A 15,192-nucleotide genomic window follows, 5' to 3' on the forward strand; every position below is an offset into this window, starting at 1 on the left:
TCCCTCAACGACTTTAGAATATCCGTATGTGATAATAAATAGATCAGGTATGTAAGAAGGCAGTGTGTTGAATATGCATTCGTCCTGTGGAAGGAACCAGCACAGAGAGAGATACATGATACCATACACATTCGTTAAGCTTTCTTGTGTTGTCTTTGATTTGTTTTCGAGGCTATCCGGGCTAACTCTTCCCGGGGATTTCCTTGGAGAGAAGAGTGGTCCGCTGAGGCTGAACCTCTCCTTTAGCAAGAGATGATGACTGGCTTTAAAGAAAAATAAAGCTGAAGGTTGTTAGATTTTTATTTTTTTCCCTTTTGGTTGCATCATTCTGAGTGTTTTCATATAAACAACAACAACTACAAAAAAAAAAATCACAACCAAGAAAAAAAAAACAATAGTTTTTGATGCATCCAGTTGTTGTATCCTCAGGATGTTCCAGATGTTTCCAGGTAACTCTGGAGTTTAGGAACTGTGGTTTTGTCCGGCGAGCCAAGATCAAAATCAAATGTCGTGTTTGTGATATGAAGGTGTCCATTTTCTTCTAGAAGGTTCACAATCTGCTGCAGAATGTGTTTCCCTCAGTGCCATTAACCTTCTGTGAAGCTCTACCAGTTCGTCTAGGTACGCCTTGTCACATTCACCATTCTTTGTGTGTGTGTGTGTGTGTGTGGTTTTTGGCCGGGGCTAGGTTTGAACCCGCCACCTCCGGCATATGGGACCAGCACCCTACTCCTTGAGCCACAGGGGCTGCCCACATTCACCATTCTTTATTTGCTTATCTGGTTTGCTCTGCTTTATTGGACTTTTCACTTCAAGAATCTGGTTGCTGTTGGTTTTTAATAAGGGTGGTGGAGGTTCATGATGTAGGGGCGAAGAAGCAAAACTGCTTTCACTGTCACTGCCATCACTTAAGCTAACTCTGCGACTCCGACTGCCTCCTCTATTTACAGGTCTCTCCATTTCAGAGTCATTGTCATTATCCTCAGCCTCGCCTGATTCCTCTTCGTTATCATCAGAATGCAGATCTTTCATTATAGACCTTAAGGACCTTGTTGCCTGGTCTGGGATGGTGTGAAGCTGGAGCTGGAACTGGAGCTGGAGCTGGCAGGACTGGGCTGTTCAGAATCAGATTTGAGGACATATTCTCTGCATCTGAATCGCTGGGATCCACAAGGTCATCAAATGGTGGTGAAGTCGATTCTTCTTCTCTGACGTCTTTCAATTTTGACCTTTCCCATCTTGACATGAGATTTATCTTTAATCTGTTTTTTGTCAGAAGAACAAGTGAGTATCAGTAGTGGCACACTAGAAAAACTTTTAAATAAAGCCTGGGCTACTCTTTTTTCTTTTTTTGGCTGAGAGTTCTTTGGAATCTGAGATGGGTGGCCTTTTACTAGGAGCCTTCTTATCTTGCTGTCCACTGGTGATGGTGAGTAAGTTACTGTCTGGTTTTGGCTCTTTTGAGATGGGTTTGGGCTCCTTGAAGGCCATCTTAGGAACTATTTTCTCTTCTTTCAGTGGTTTGGTTTCTTAGAGGATTCTTTGGAAGATTTGTTGTGATCCCTGGAAGGTTCTTTGAAGGCACTTTTATGTTCTCTGGAGTCTTTAGAAGGTTTTTCCTTGGGCTCCTTCACTAATTTGTGAGGCTTTGAAAAACTGCTGCTGCTGCTGCTGGTAGGAATGCTCCTGGTAGGTCCCCACCTGCCTTCAGCAACTTTCTCCTAAAGTCCTCGGTGGGGTTGTTGAAAGTTAACTTTTCACAGCGGAGGTGATTTACTGATGGATGGCCTTCAAGATGCAGGAATAAATCATAATCAAAGTGAACTTTCCAAGGTTCTTCCTTGTTTTTAAAATAAACCTCAAGTGGCAAAATGAAACCAGCATACCCAGATTCTTCTACTTTGTAAGGTGGATATTTGCACACTCTTTTTGGCCTAGGGAAGCTTTCGTGCAAGTGGAAGATGACTTTCTCCACAAAGTGCTGTATGTTACTGTGCTCCGGACTTCTCACAAACACCATCCAGTCGTGGGTGAAGCCCTCCACGGTCAGTATTTTCCTCACCTGGGCGTGGTGCCCCAGCTCCAGCTTCACCTGTACGACACACGAGCTAGCCATGCCTGGGGGCCTGGAGGTTTGCTGGGGGTGTTGTATGGTACCCACCTCCCCCGACCCCCTCAGCTGTAATTCATGAAGAAGCTGCTATGAATGAGAGCGTGCCCAGGAGCGGAGGGTAGATGGCGGACAGTCTCTGCCTTTCCCCACCCCTCGCTCGCTTATTAAACTCAGCCCCAAAAGCCTTTTTCTATTTTTTAGTAGAGATTTGGGTCTCATTCTTGCTCAGCTGGTCTCAAACTCCTGAGCTCAAGTGATCCTCCTGCCTCGGCCTCCCAGAGTGCTAGGATTACAAGCATGAGCCACTGCGCTCTGCCCTAAATTTCTATTGCTTTAAGCTGTTCCATTTCTGGTGATTTGTTTTGGAAGACCTAGGAAATATACAAATGGCAGGTTTGAGAAAACTGGAGAAGGAAGGAGAGAGGAAAACCAGATGAGGTGGGTGGGGTGGCAGCTGTCGGACCGTGGGGTCCTCTCAGTTATGTTTCAGATGTGTTTTTTGTCCCGAGAGAGTGTTTAGGAAGATTTCTTTGCCACAGTGTCCTAGAGACCAGGTTTGGGGAGAGAGAGGACAGCGGGAAGTGGCACAGTGGCTGAACCTAGGTGGCTGTGGAGACACTGGTGGTGGGAAGCCGAGGGATTACAGAAATAAAAGGTAAATGGTTGAACTTTGAATAAATAAAGGAACATGTGGGAAAATACCATCTACACAGAAAAAATGGAAACTGCCTTTCAGGAGAAATTCCCTATGGCACAGAGGAGAGGGCCAGAGGAAAGGCTGCCACTTCTCCCTTTATGATGGGGCTGATTTCAGCATCACCATTATTGGAACTATCCCGCAGGTCCCCACAGCACCTTCATGCTATGTCATGAAAGATACTGGGGGGCTGCTGCTGGTCCCAGGGAGGTCAAGTAACTTATCTTAGGTCCCCAGAGATGACAAAGGGCTGGCACTAGAAGCAGGTTCTCCTAATGCTTGGCCTAACTTTCTTCTCACCACACAACTAGCACGTATCTCTTGAGAGGTGGAGTCCACAGGACACACCAGTAAGACCAGAGCCTACTGAGATGGTTCATTTTCTTTTCTTTATTAAATGTTATCTCATCATCTCTATATATTAGAGAAATGCAAATCAAAACAACCCTGAGATATCATCTAACCCCAGTGAGAATGGCCCACATCACAAGATCTCAAAACTGCAGATGCTGGCGTGGATGTGGAGAGAAGAGAACACTTTTACACTGCTGGTGGGACTGCAAACTAGTACAACCTTTCTGGAAGGAAGTATGGAGAAACCTCAAAGCACTCAAGCTAGACCTCCCATTTGATCCTGCAATCCCATTACTGGGCATCTACCCAGAAGGAAAAAAATCCTTTTATCATAAGGACACTTGTACTAGACTGTTTATTGCAGCTCAATTTACAATTGCCAAAATGTGGAAGCAGCCTAAATGCCCACCAACCCAGGAATGGATTAACAAGCTGTGGTATATGTATACCATGGAATACTATTCAGCCATTAAAAAAAATGGAGACTTTACATCCTTCGTATTAACCTGGATGGAAGTGGAAGACATTATTCTTAGTAAAGCATCACAAGAATGGAGAAGCATGAATCCTATGTACTGAATTCTGATATGAGGACAATTAATGACAATTAAGGTTATGGGTGGGGAAAGTAGAAAGAGGGACAGAGGGAGGGGGGTGGGGCCTTAGTGTGTGTCACACTTTATGGGGGCAAGACATGATTGCAAGAGGGACTTTACCTAACAATTGCAATCAGTGTGATCTGGCTTATTGTACCCTCAATGAATCCCCAACAATAAAAAAAAAAAATGTTATCTTGTCATTTCATGCACATCTTCTTTTTTTGTGGGAGTGGAACAAGGGGACTTAAATGCAGCAGGCTCACGACTGGCTGCTGCCTCCAGACGCCACCTCTCCAGGTCAGCCTATGGCACCAGCACCTTCAGAATGTGAAGTGTTTCTGCAGAGGAGGCAGCCAGACTCCTGGGCAGAGCCCAAAAGAAACATCAGTGTGGACACAGTCCCTGGTGTCCAGTCAAAGATAAAACAGAAAGTGGGCTTGGAGAGTCCAGTGTCAGTCTTGGGCGGTCTTACACATCTTCCCCTAGTGGTGAAAAGTGTTTGTGGCCTTTAGGGGGCAGCCTGGTGGGATGGGAGGAGGCAGACCCACATTCTAGTCTGGCTCCACTATATCCCAGCTGTCTCTTTGTGGTTTCTCTGGGCCTCAGTTTCTCATCTGTGAAGTGAGGGACCTATGAAGTTATGTTTAACTTCATGATATAATGATTTTAATCTTAATGTATGATTTCTTTAAAAATTCAGAGCTTATATATTCCCTGAAAATTTGAGTTATGTCATTTGAATCCACAGACACAGAGCTCACCATTGCTGTCTTGGTTCTGGCCTTAACTTCAGCTTCCAATAGAAAATGCCACCTTTTGTAATGTTCCTGGGTGGTGTCATGTCCTGTGCAGGCCCAGGATGGCTGTTTACCTGCCCAGTCCTGTTTTCCTTTATTTCTGATGATCCATTCTACCAGCCTGTAGATTGTATTAGTTAAATTTTATTACAAAAATTCTACTTAATAAATCACCCCAAAGCTCAGTATCTTAAGAGAAGAACAATTTATTTTCATGGAACTTTGCATTGGCTGGAGATCAGCTGATCTTGGACTCATTCATGTTATCTGGGGATCTTCTAGGGGTCCAACTGTGTAGGCTGAGCTCAGCTGGGATGGTTCATCTCTACTCCACATGCCTCTCATCTTCCTGAAACCAGACCCAAAAGAGCAAGCCCAACTGTACAAGCACTTTTCAATTTTTGGCTACATGAAGTTCACTAACAGTCCATTGGCCAAAGCAAGTCCCATAGTCAACCCAAAGTCAAGAAGAAGGTATCATCTGCCTCTTCAGTGGGAGGAACCTCAAAGTCATGTGGCAAAGTGTGTGGACACAGGGAGGAAAAAGAAGCAAGGCTCTTAATGCACTCTATGTTTTTACAGATCTTATGTGTACACTGCTACCACCTTCATTTCATATTTGTCCTTATCGCAGTGGCAACTACTGTTCTCTTCAATATCAAACAAGTTTCTAGCAGGGTCTATCTTCAAGGCACCCAAAATAGTGTCAGAATCACTATCCCAGGAGCACCACAACCAACATATTCACTAAGTCACAGCACAAGATTTCTTCATAGCAGTTCTTATCCCACTAGGGTCATGGAGTCAGAATACTAAATTCAAAAATTACTTAAATGAATTCTTTATTATGAATTGTTATGTTGTCAGTTTGATATGTGTATGCCTAGAATCATTTGCTTCTGTTTGTATTAGATTTCAGGGTTTGTTTAACCGTTAAATGTAATATTTTTAAGTATGTAAAAAATACCATGGTGCAAAAGTCAAAAGTAATATAAAAAAGAATATTTAAAGAAATGTCACTCCCTACCCTTATCCCTGTTAGGTAGACATTTTTATTAGTTTTTTGTTTATCATTACCATATATTGTTTTTACAAAAATTTATGTGTGTGTGTGTGTATAATATGTATATATGTGCATAGTGTGTTCAACCAGGCACCTGGTGTGTGTTTTGTGTAGGAGAATGTATCACTGGGTGAATTCTAGTAGTGCAATGGCTGGACCCAGGGGTAGATGTTAAGTATCACCAAACTCCTCCTAACGGGGCTGTGCTATTCTGTACTTGAAGATGAGAGTGAACACAGGCCCATTCTTGATGAGGATGTTTAGGGAGATGACATGCAAGTTTGGGGGATGAGGATGTTCCCTTCTGTGGGCAGGGGACTTTGACTTTTCCAAATCAGTCATTGTACAGCGTGAGGTGAATGGCTTGAATTTTCTTCATAATCACCTCAGAACATCCATTTCTCAAGGGACATTATTACTCTTTTGTGTGGGGTGCTGTGTTCATTTCTTAGGGATGCTGTAACACAATATCACAAAGTTGGTGGCTTGAAATAACAGAAATGTGTTTGGAGTTCTCACAGTTCTGGAGGCCAGATCAGTGTTGCTGGGTAGGAATCAGCTGAGTGGGAATCATCTGTGTGCAGGGCTGTGCTCCCTCTGAGGCTGTGGAAGAGAAGCCATTCCTTGCCTCCTCCAGCTCCTGATGGCTGCTGGCACGTCTTGGCTTGCGGCCACATCACTCCATTCTCTGCCTCTGTGGCCACATCACCTTCTTCTCTGTATGTCTGTATGTAAGGTCTTCCTTTGCCTCCCTCAGTTAAAGACACATGCACTTATCTTTAGGGAACAACCATAAGACCCAGGATGAGCTCTGTGTCCCAAGATCCTTAATGTAATCACATCATATTCATGAAGTTCCTTTTTCTCATGCCACATATAATAACGTTCACAGTTTCTAGGCATTAGGAGGTAGGTATCTTTCTGGGGGGCAACATTTAGCCTCTCATATGCATTTTCAATTTCTGAAATGTTTTTATGTACATTTCTTCATGCCATTCTCAAACCTTTGTGAGGAGGATGAATCCTATCTGGCCACACTCACTTGGGAGGTGAGGAGACTTAGAGAGTGTCAGGTGTCTGCTCCCCTGGAATCAGTCTGTCCCGGAGAGGATGAGTCCAGAGAGAAACACCCTGTATCTGCCACCGGCATTGCCCAGGTGCTGACCTAGACCCCTGATACTCCATAGCTTTGTGCAAATTTATGTCTCCTGACCTAAGGGGAGCCCCAAAGAGCAAGTTCTTTGTAGTTAGACAAATCTGCATTTCTCTGTGACCTCTAATATCTAAAGGTTCTCTGAACTTGGGGATGTTCCTCATCTTTCCTGAGCCTTAATTTCCTCGCTTGTAAAATAGGATTCATTCGAGAGATGAGATGACACTGTCAGATACCAGTTGCCCCCTGATACGTGGGATCCAAGGAACATTTCATTTCTTAATGTTTCTACACCAGATCCTACCTAGGCCCAACTTGCCCTCTTGGTGGGAATCTCCCACCACCACCACCGCTGGTCCACCCTTTGCTTCCTGGGGACTATGTCAAAATTCCAGGAAAAGTCAAGTGAGGCCTCAGGCTATTCTGGTTACCACTGGGTAAACCCATCCAGGTCCCTGCAACCTCCTGGGGAGTTTTTGCAGCTGTGGTCCCTCTGTGCAAAGGCCTGAGCAAGGCCGCATGGGGCTCCTGGCAACTGCAGTGTCTTCTCAGCTAACCTCTTCTGGGCAGGTAAGATTTAAGTGTCCATCTCTCACAGAACCTTCCAAAGTGCACCCTGTCCCAATCTAGGTGGACACCCCTCTCCCCCCCTCCGTCTACCCTTGAAGCTCCAAGCCCTTTCCCTCCGGAGATGACCCAGAGAAATGCCCTCAGGCTATGGGAACCAGGGCTGTTCTGGGAGGCTCTCTGAGGTTCTCCCTCTTCCGCTTTACCCAACAGGGCATAAGGAAAGATCAGGCTCTAACTTTAGTCTGGCCCACCTGGGGGAGCAGTGGGTGTAAGGAAGAAAATTCCTTTTATTCTCCAGAGCTCATGACAAAGAAAGGAAAAAAAGGAACAATTCGCCTTTCAGTGGAGACTCTGAGACGCACATGTTCGCTACAGGTGAATTCCCTCTCATGCACCTCCTTGCCGCCTGCATTTTCATGGGCCACTGTCCACCAATGTCATGGAATAACACGAAGGCTGGCAGCCAGTCAGTGACAGTGACAGCAGGGGGCAGGGAGCGAGGGGTGCCTCTGTAGTTCACTATCTGGCTAGGACCTCCTTCTGGGAGAAGGAGGCAGGAGGGAGTGGAAATGGGATCCACGTGTGGGCTCAGCTCTTGAAGACAGAATGGAAGGATTGAGTGGCATGGGGACAGAGAACTTTGGGCACCTTGCAGACTGGCCAGGGAGCCATTTCTTTGGTTTTGTAGAGAGGGGCAAAGGTTGGGTGCTGACCCCTGTAAAGGAGCCAGTAGAAGAACCCAGCAAGAGGGTGGGAGGCCCCTGGGAAAACAGGAGCCCCCAGGGAAGGTGCAACAGAAGGGAAAATCGAGAAGAGCTGGGGTGCGGGGTGTCTTTCCTCTTGCTGGAAGTGGCAGAGAACATCTGCCAGGGGTTGGGGAGCGAGTAACTCCCCGAGAAAAACAACAGTTGGAAGCCGTGCAGGGGGAGTCTGTCTCTGGAAAGCTGGAGGGGCCAGCATGGTCTCATATGTGCAACTGAGTCTCATTCCAGCCTTCCGGAGAGGCCGGTGGCTTGGTGCCCCCAGTGGTTCCAGAATAGAGCTGAGCTGGGGGGAAGAGGGTGAGAGTCACTTTCTCAGGGGAGGCACATGCTCTCCACTCTTCCTCCCATCCTCCCTCTGTCCAGACCACGGGAGGAGAAGAAACGCGGGGCCAACAGGGGTTCTTGGTGGTTCCATCCAGGTCCCCAGCTCCTGACTGCTTCTTAGACTATTGCTGTCTCCCCAGGGAGCCAGGGTTCCGAGGGGTGGAGATGCTAGCTCTGTTCACACAGGAAGGAAGCAGAATGCAAGCGTAGGACTGCTGGTGGCTGGCCCTCCCACTAGTACCTGGGTCAGCATACAGTGGCAGCCAGGAGTACCCAGGATGGTGTCTGGCAGCACCAGAGAACTAGATATCTGCTTAAACCCAGACTGGTCGCGCCATCTGGAGGGTGACTATCGGTGATGTTACCACACTACGTTCTCTGGCATTTTCTTCTGTCCTCCTCCCAACCCCCAGTACAGGCAGCAGCAAAGCAAAAAGTCAAATAACAGCTTTTGTCTCCCAGAAGCCTTGGCCTTAGCACAGGACACTATTTGAAAGAATGCAAGTCAGTCAAAGCCAGTTTTTCTGATTTGTGGCCAGAAAACCTTGGGTGGTGGGGGTGGGGTGGAGAGGTTGAAGGAAGAAGTGAGAGAAGAAGAGAGAACTTTGGTGCTTGTGGGAAGGGAAAGGGAAGGAGACCGTCCCTGGATTTAGGAGCTGAGCACAGAGGATATACTCACCTCCCATCCCCAGGGAAAGGCTGGAGCAAGTGAAATCTCAGAACGGCCCTTGGCCCATCACGGGGCCAGAACCACAGGGCAGAAAGAGCAGGTGTAGGGCGTTGCAGTGCAGGGGAGTCTGAGCAAGCCCAGAGTGGCGCGGAAGTAGCCAGATGGCTCCAGGAGCTGAAAATGGCCTGGAGCTGGGAGGAGCTGTGTGGAGGCCATGCGGGTGGCTGGGAGGCAGGGGCCTCTGTGGAGCATCAGGACTAGGAGCCAGGACCCGCAGTGAATGAGGACATGTCAGTGGCCATTGGTGAGCTGGCCACAGCCAGGACCAGGCCCCGCTGCTCAACACCTTGGCACACATGACCCCAGCACATGACAGAGGACAGCTCTGGGCCTGGCTGAGAAGGGGCTAAATTGGCCGAAAATGAGTTTCGGGGAAATCAGGACCCAATAGAAATTCAGTTCACTCACACTAAGCAGAACTTACATTTCTTACTCACCTGGCTTCCTAATTATTCGATTTTTTACAGCCCAATTTTTCCAGCGGAGAATTAGTTCACCCTTGCAGCCACTTGCTTCTGGCCCCTTAATTGTGGAGGAACAGACAGAGATCACACATATTCACACGGACTCACATACGCGTCTCTCCCATTATTTTCTGCAAATAGAGCTGTGCGATTTGCTTAGAGCATTTCAAAAAGTGTGAACATTTTGAAATGCTATCATTTGACAATAAAACCACAAAAGAAGGGATGTTTAAAAATGACTTTCCCCTCCCTAATTACTCTTCCAAGACTTTCCATGGGTTTAGGAATGAGGGGAGCAGAAAAAAATCCCCACCTCTGCCCCTCTTCCTTATCCAGTGTGGCTCTGAAATCTGTCAATAATAAAGTACTATAGCATTTGTTTATTCAACAAACAGTAAGGATACAGCTGACATTTTTTTGCTCACTTACTGTGGCTGTGCTAATCCCTTTATAAAGTTGGCTTCCTATGATCCTCCTGACAATCCCTCGAGGTCATGGCTGTGATGTTTGGCTCAGTTTCAGGGCCCTGCCAGCTGCTGAGGATGCTAAAGAGTATGACAGTCTGTACCTTGCAGAAGCTCGTAGTTCAGCCAGCAGAGGTCAGCCCATCTCCCCACCCTGCCGCAGTGTGGGCAGTGCAGGTAGGGAGAGGGGGACATCTGGCTCTGATAGGCAGGAAGGCTTCCTGGAGGAGGTGATGCCTAAATTGGGACTTAAAGAGTGAATAGGAGTTTGTCACGGGGAAGGGCAGTTGGCAAGGTGATGATCTCATTTTTACCAAATGCACCGTGGCCCTCTAACTGCACATAATTCTCCACTGTGCCATTGGCTAGCTGCCCCGAGCTTTGTTCTCTGCTCCCTCTGTGTGGGGTACTCTCTCCCCCGTGACCTGATTAATGAGCTTTCCTCTCCTTGCCAGTCAGCTCAGCTGTGCTGCTGTTTCCTCTCATACCTTCCCTGCCTCTAGCTGGGGACACTGCTGAATGAGTGGGTGATGGAATGAAGGACTGCCCCATTACCTACCCCAAAATAGAAAAAAAAACGAGGAGGCATTGGAATGCATGCTGTTTGCCAGATCCCCTCAGATCATTGTATTAATTTAAATGCTTTTAGTTACTAGAAAAAAAAGGCTACTTTGTGCTGCAAATGACACAGAAGACTACAAATGAAATAAAAGGACCAGAGGACCAAAGGACCAAAGCACTGGCCCACTGTGAAGAAGAGAAATCAATGGCTGGGAGTGAGGGGTCCACGTTCCAGTTCACTGAACTCGCCTCTTCAAGCTGGGGGAAGCGGTGACACAGCCAGGACACAGAGACCAGACACGCCGGTGCTGCAGCCGGGAGCTGGAGGTGCAGGGCGTGCAGGTGCCAGGACAGCCCAGGAGGCCCTGCTGCACCTCTCCAGACATTCCGGTGCCTCACCCGCATGTCTGGCAGGCTCTTCAGGGTCATGTCCCAAATGACACCAGCCAATGCTTTCTCTGTGCCCTTCAAACCCACACCTCCTCCCTATCGTGGCTAGTGAAGCAGTCGTGCACCAGATGAGCAGCCAGATATTTAGGCATCTTCACAGACTCCCGCCTCGCTGCCTGGGCATGAGCCTCTCTGTCCAGGTGGACACGCTCCTCACTGGGCTCCACCTCCCTCACCTGGACCCCTCGAGCAGCTCCCAGCTCTCACTTTCAAGCCTTCTCTCCTCCTCCCCACCCCCAGACTGGCCATCAGAAAATCTTCCGAATGTTCAAGCCTCACCATGTTGCGCTTCTGTTAACACATCCCAGCAACTGCCACTGGGTGCGGGATGATACTCAGCGGCGTGTCCAGTGAATGAGGCCCTGGAGGCTTTGTCTCCTCAGAGCCCCATCTCTGGCAACATCTTGGGCACTCCGGGCACTCAGACTTGCCCCGCTAATCAGCAGCCATCTCCTCACCTGCCCCATCCCCATGGCCCAGCATCCTTCAGGGTCTAGGGACACAGCATCACTATGCTATGGACAAAAGCATAGCAAAGTGGACAAAGGGGATTCTGAACTAAGACATCTTGAATTCACTAGCTGTGGAAACCTGAGTAACTGGGTTAACCTCTGTGGGCCTCCATGTTTTCATCTGTAAAATGGGCATAATGATGATGCCATCTCATGTAGTTGTTGAAGGGATTGAAGCCATTACAAATGTCCTCAAAACAGTGGCTGATGCACAGTGAGTGGTCAAAAACAGTGGCCACTTCATCTCCTCCATGAAGCCCTCCTTGATGACCTCAGCCCGAGGGTTCTCTTTCCTCTCAAAACGTCCATACTATTGAAGTGGCAGCTATGGACTCTAATCCAGGGCCTGGCTCTGCCATCCAGGTACTTTCTATGCCACTACGGGGCCTCCTGATGCCACGTCCAGCTTGTCCACAGAGCAAATGAAATGGCGAGCTGTGAGTCCTCAAAGGCTGACAGCAGTCTCTCTGTGTCTGGTCGGTTCAGAGATAGATGGGGGAGAAAGAGCTGTCTTTCCTTCCCGCAGTCTGTGGACTTAGCTGGCTGTCCCCCAAAAGCTGCATCCCTGGAGGTGTGGAACAGGGTGTAGGGACATTGCCCTCAGGGTCAGAGCCCTGGGTTTGCATCTGAGCACGGCCCCATGGCAGAGAGCTCCAGGAGGTGTCTGGAGGTGGAGTGAGCCCCACTCCAAGGAGAGAAGGGCACCCCTCCCTGCAGTCCCCAAAGTCTCAGCCCAGCCAGTGATGGGTGAGGAGAAAGCTCAGAGTCAGGCACGAGATTGCAGTTTAAACCAGACACACTTTTAGTAATGGAAAGAACCTGAAAGTTTTAGAATCTGCCCAAAAGGCCCCTCCAGGTTATACTGAGCACAAGGAAGGGGCAGTTGGCATTGCATGGCTGGGGCGACGTTCAGAGAAAGAAAATGGCATCGCAGTCACCTTCCACTTGCTGGAGACCATCTTTGACTGTCACTTGTGGCTGAGAAACTCTGTCCTGCCCCAGGTAGGCCCCAGCCCACCTTGAGACACAGGAGCCTCACTCTGGGATCTGTGCTGGGGAAAACCCAGGCTGTGGCGAGCAGTGTGGGCTCTGATGGCCAAACTGAGCAGCTGCAGCCAGTCCACTGCGACATGGCAGGTTTCTGCTTGTCACATGTCCAGGTGAAGGAGCAACGAGTGGGTCTGCCCTGCGTGTGGGGCTGAGCTTTTGGATGTTCTGGCTTCCCCATCACACACCTGCTCAGGCTGCTTAAGTTTATCCTGTCTGATGCCAAGAATAGGTGGAGATTATTTCTCCCTATCTGTTTCAAACACAAAGCTCGGCTGGTAATTATGGCATAACCACAGTATAAGATGTGAGTAGTAAAACTAAGGCTGTTATAAGAAAGAAAATTGGCTGAAAGATGCCCAAGGACCTTGGGAAGGAAGAAATGTCTGTCCATATGCATGAGTTTTATCCAGCTGGTGATCCACAGTTTAAAGAACACTTGTACTAGACTGTTTATTGCAGCTGAATTTATAATCGCCAAAATGTGGAAACAGCCTAAATGCCCACCAACCCAGGAATGGATTAACAAGCTGTGGTATATGTATACCATGGAATACTATTCAGCCATTAAAAAAAAATGGAGACTTTACATCCTTCGTATTAACCTGGATGGAAGTGGAAGACATTATTCTTAGTAAAGCATCACAAGAATGGAGAAGCATGAATCCTATGTACTCAATCTTGATATGAGGACAATTAATGACAATTAAGGTTATGGGGGGGGAGCAGAAAGAGGGATGGAGGGAGGGGGGTGGGGCCTTAGTGTGTGTCACACTTTATGGGGGCAAGACATGATTGCAAGAGGGACTTTACCTAACAATTGCAATCAGTGTAACCTGGCTTATTGTACCCTCAATGAATCCCCAACAATAAAAAAAAAAAAAAAAAAGAACTTTCTTAATTTAATGAAGAGTTTGTTTTAAACTTAGATCTAGAAAGCCCTCACACCTCTAGCATATGGTTTCGGTGAAATATCCCTCAACATGAAAATATAGACAGTTAGTTTTTTCTTCCAAAGTGAAACACTGCGTGGCTTCCATTCTCGGTTTATTATGCTTTCTGTATCTCTGCTCATTTTTCACCAGTATTGCATTAAGTATTGATATTGATTTCTTGTAAATGGAACTGAAATAGATGGGCCACAGTTTTTTGTTATTGTTCAGTGGCACTTGTATGTAATTTATTATGGCTGCAATGGAGGCTGCCCCTCGCTGCCATGGCTTAAATTAAATGTGCCACGCTCTGGCCTCTGCTCGTCACCTGCATTTCTCATTTGATAGCAAAAATTATTATGTAGAAAGTTTCTCTTTCCTTCTCACCCACCTCCATAAGAACAATAGCCATGTCCTTTGTGCCGTTTTGAAAGTTTGTCTTGATAACTTCAGTCATTAGTGGATAACATGAAAGTAAGAAGGAAGAGAACAATTTCCTCCCAGCAGCTGGTTCTGCTCCAGCTCTGGGAGGCCCCAGAGGTAGGAAACCTGGATTCTTGGTCTGGTATTACCCTTACCCAACTCAGTGACTTTGGGCCAGTCTCCTGCTTTCTTGTCTGTGCTTTTGTGGGGTCACATGAGTGGCTCACAGCTGTTCATGGCTTCGATGAGGAGCTCTGCCGTAGAGGGCCTGGGTGCCAACTGGCCCTTGTTTGTCTGGTTTTCCTGCAAGCGTTTCCCAGGGATACACTGGTGGGATGGCAGGGTGGTGCCTGAACGGTCCTTGGGCACCAGGCCAGCTTTGCTGAGAGCGTCTCCTGAAGACAAGGCAATGTGCATTCTGCCTGGGAGCGAGCAGCCTTAGGTGTCCTGCCCCTGGGACAGGGAAGACCCATAGGAAGGAGGCACATCTTAAAGCCAGGGGCAGCCCTGCCCAGAACAGGGTGGGGCAGTGCAAAGGTAAGAAAAATGTGTCCTGTCCAGAAAGGAAAAGCTGAAAACCCCCTTTCCCTCTCTGCCTGGGAGCGACTGGGCTGAGCAGGCCGGAAAAGCCACATTCAGTTATGGTGGAGCAATGAGAGCACAGTCTGGGGCTTAGGAGGCTGTGAAGGTCCTCTGCCTCCTCCTCTGAGGGCCTGCCTCCCTTTCACACTTGGTTGTGTGTGCTCGGCTTGTGGCCTGTGTCCCACCCTGTGTCAGGGATAGTTCTCAGGGACAGAATGGATGAGAGGTGCCAGGAGCTGCCATGATTAAGGGCAGGAGGTGGGCCCGGGATTAATGAGGAGCGTGTGTGTGTTTAGGTGTGAGTGCACACATGAGTGTGTTTGTGTGCTTGTGTGCGTCAGTGTGTGTGCATGTGTGTGTGTGTACATGTGTATATGTGTGTGTGCAGCCTTAGAGCGGGGTCATCTCTGCCCCGAGACATCCTCCACTGAGGGCAGGTCCGGCTCATGTCCTCTCAGACCTGATGATTTTGTCCATGTTGTTTTCACGCCAAGTGATCTCCTGTTAGGTGTGAAGGTTTCTTGAAGAAAACCTACAAAGTGCCTCCCACGAGATGCTGGCCGCGTCTACATCCTCCACTTCTTGAAGAACCA

The 15,192-nt window shown here is 48.0% G+C and overlaps 1 pseudogene; it reads right to left on the reverse strand.

The window, feature by feature from the left end:
- Positions 1 to 425: 425 nt before the first annotated feature.
- LOC128582011 (protein AF-9-like) lies at positions 426 to 2,116 on the reverse strand (annotated as a pseudogene).
- Between the last annotated feature and the right edge of the window lie 13,076 nt (positions 2,117 to 15,192).

This window comes from Nycticebus coucang, chromosome 3 (genome assembly GCF_027406575.1).
Source record: "Nycticebus coucang isolate mNycCou1 chromosome 3, mNycCou1.pri, whole genome shotgun sequence".
NCBI lineage: Eukaryota > Metazoa > Chordata > Mammalia > Primates > Lorisidae > Nycticebus > Nycticebus coucang.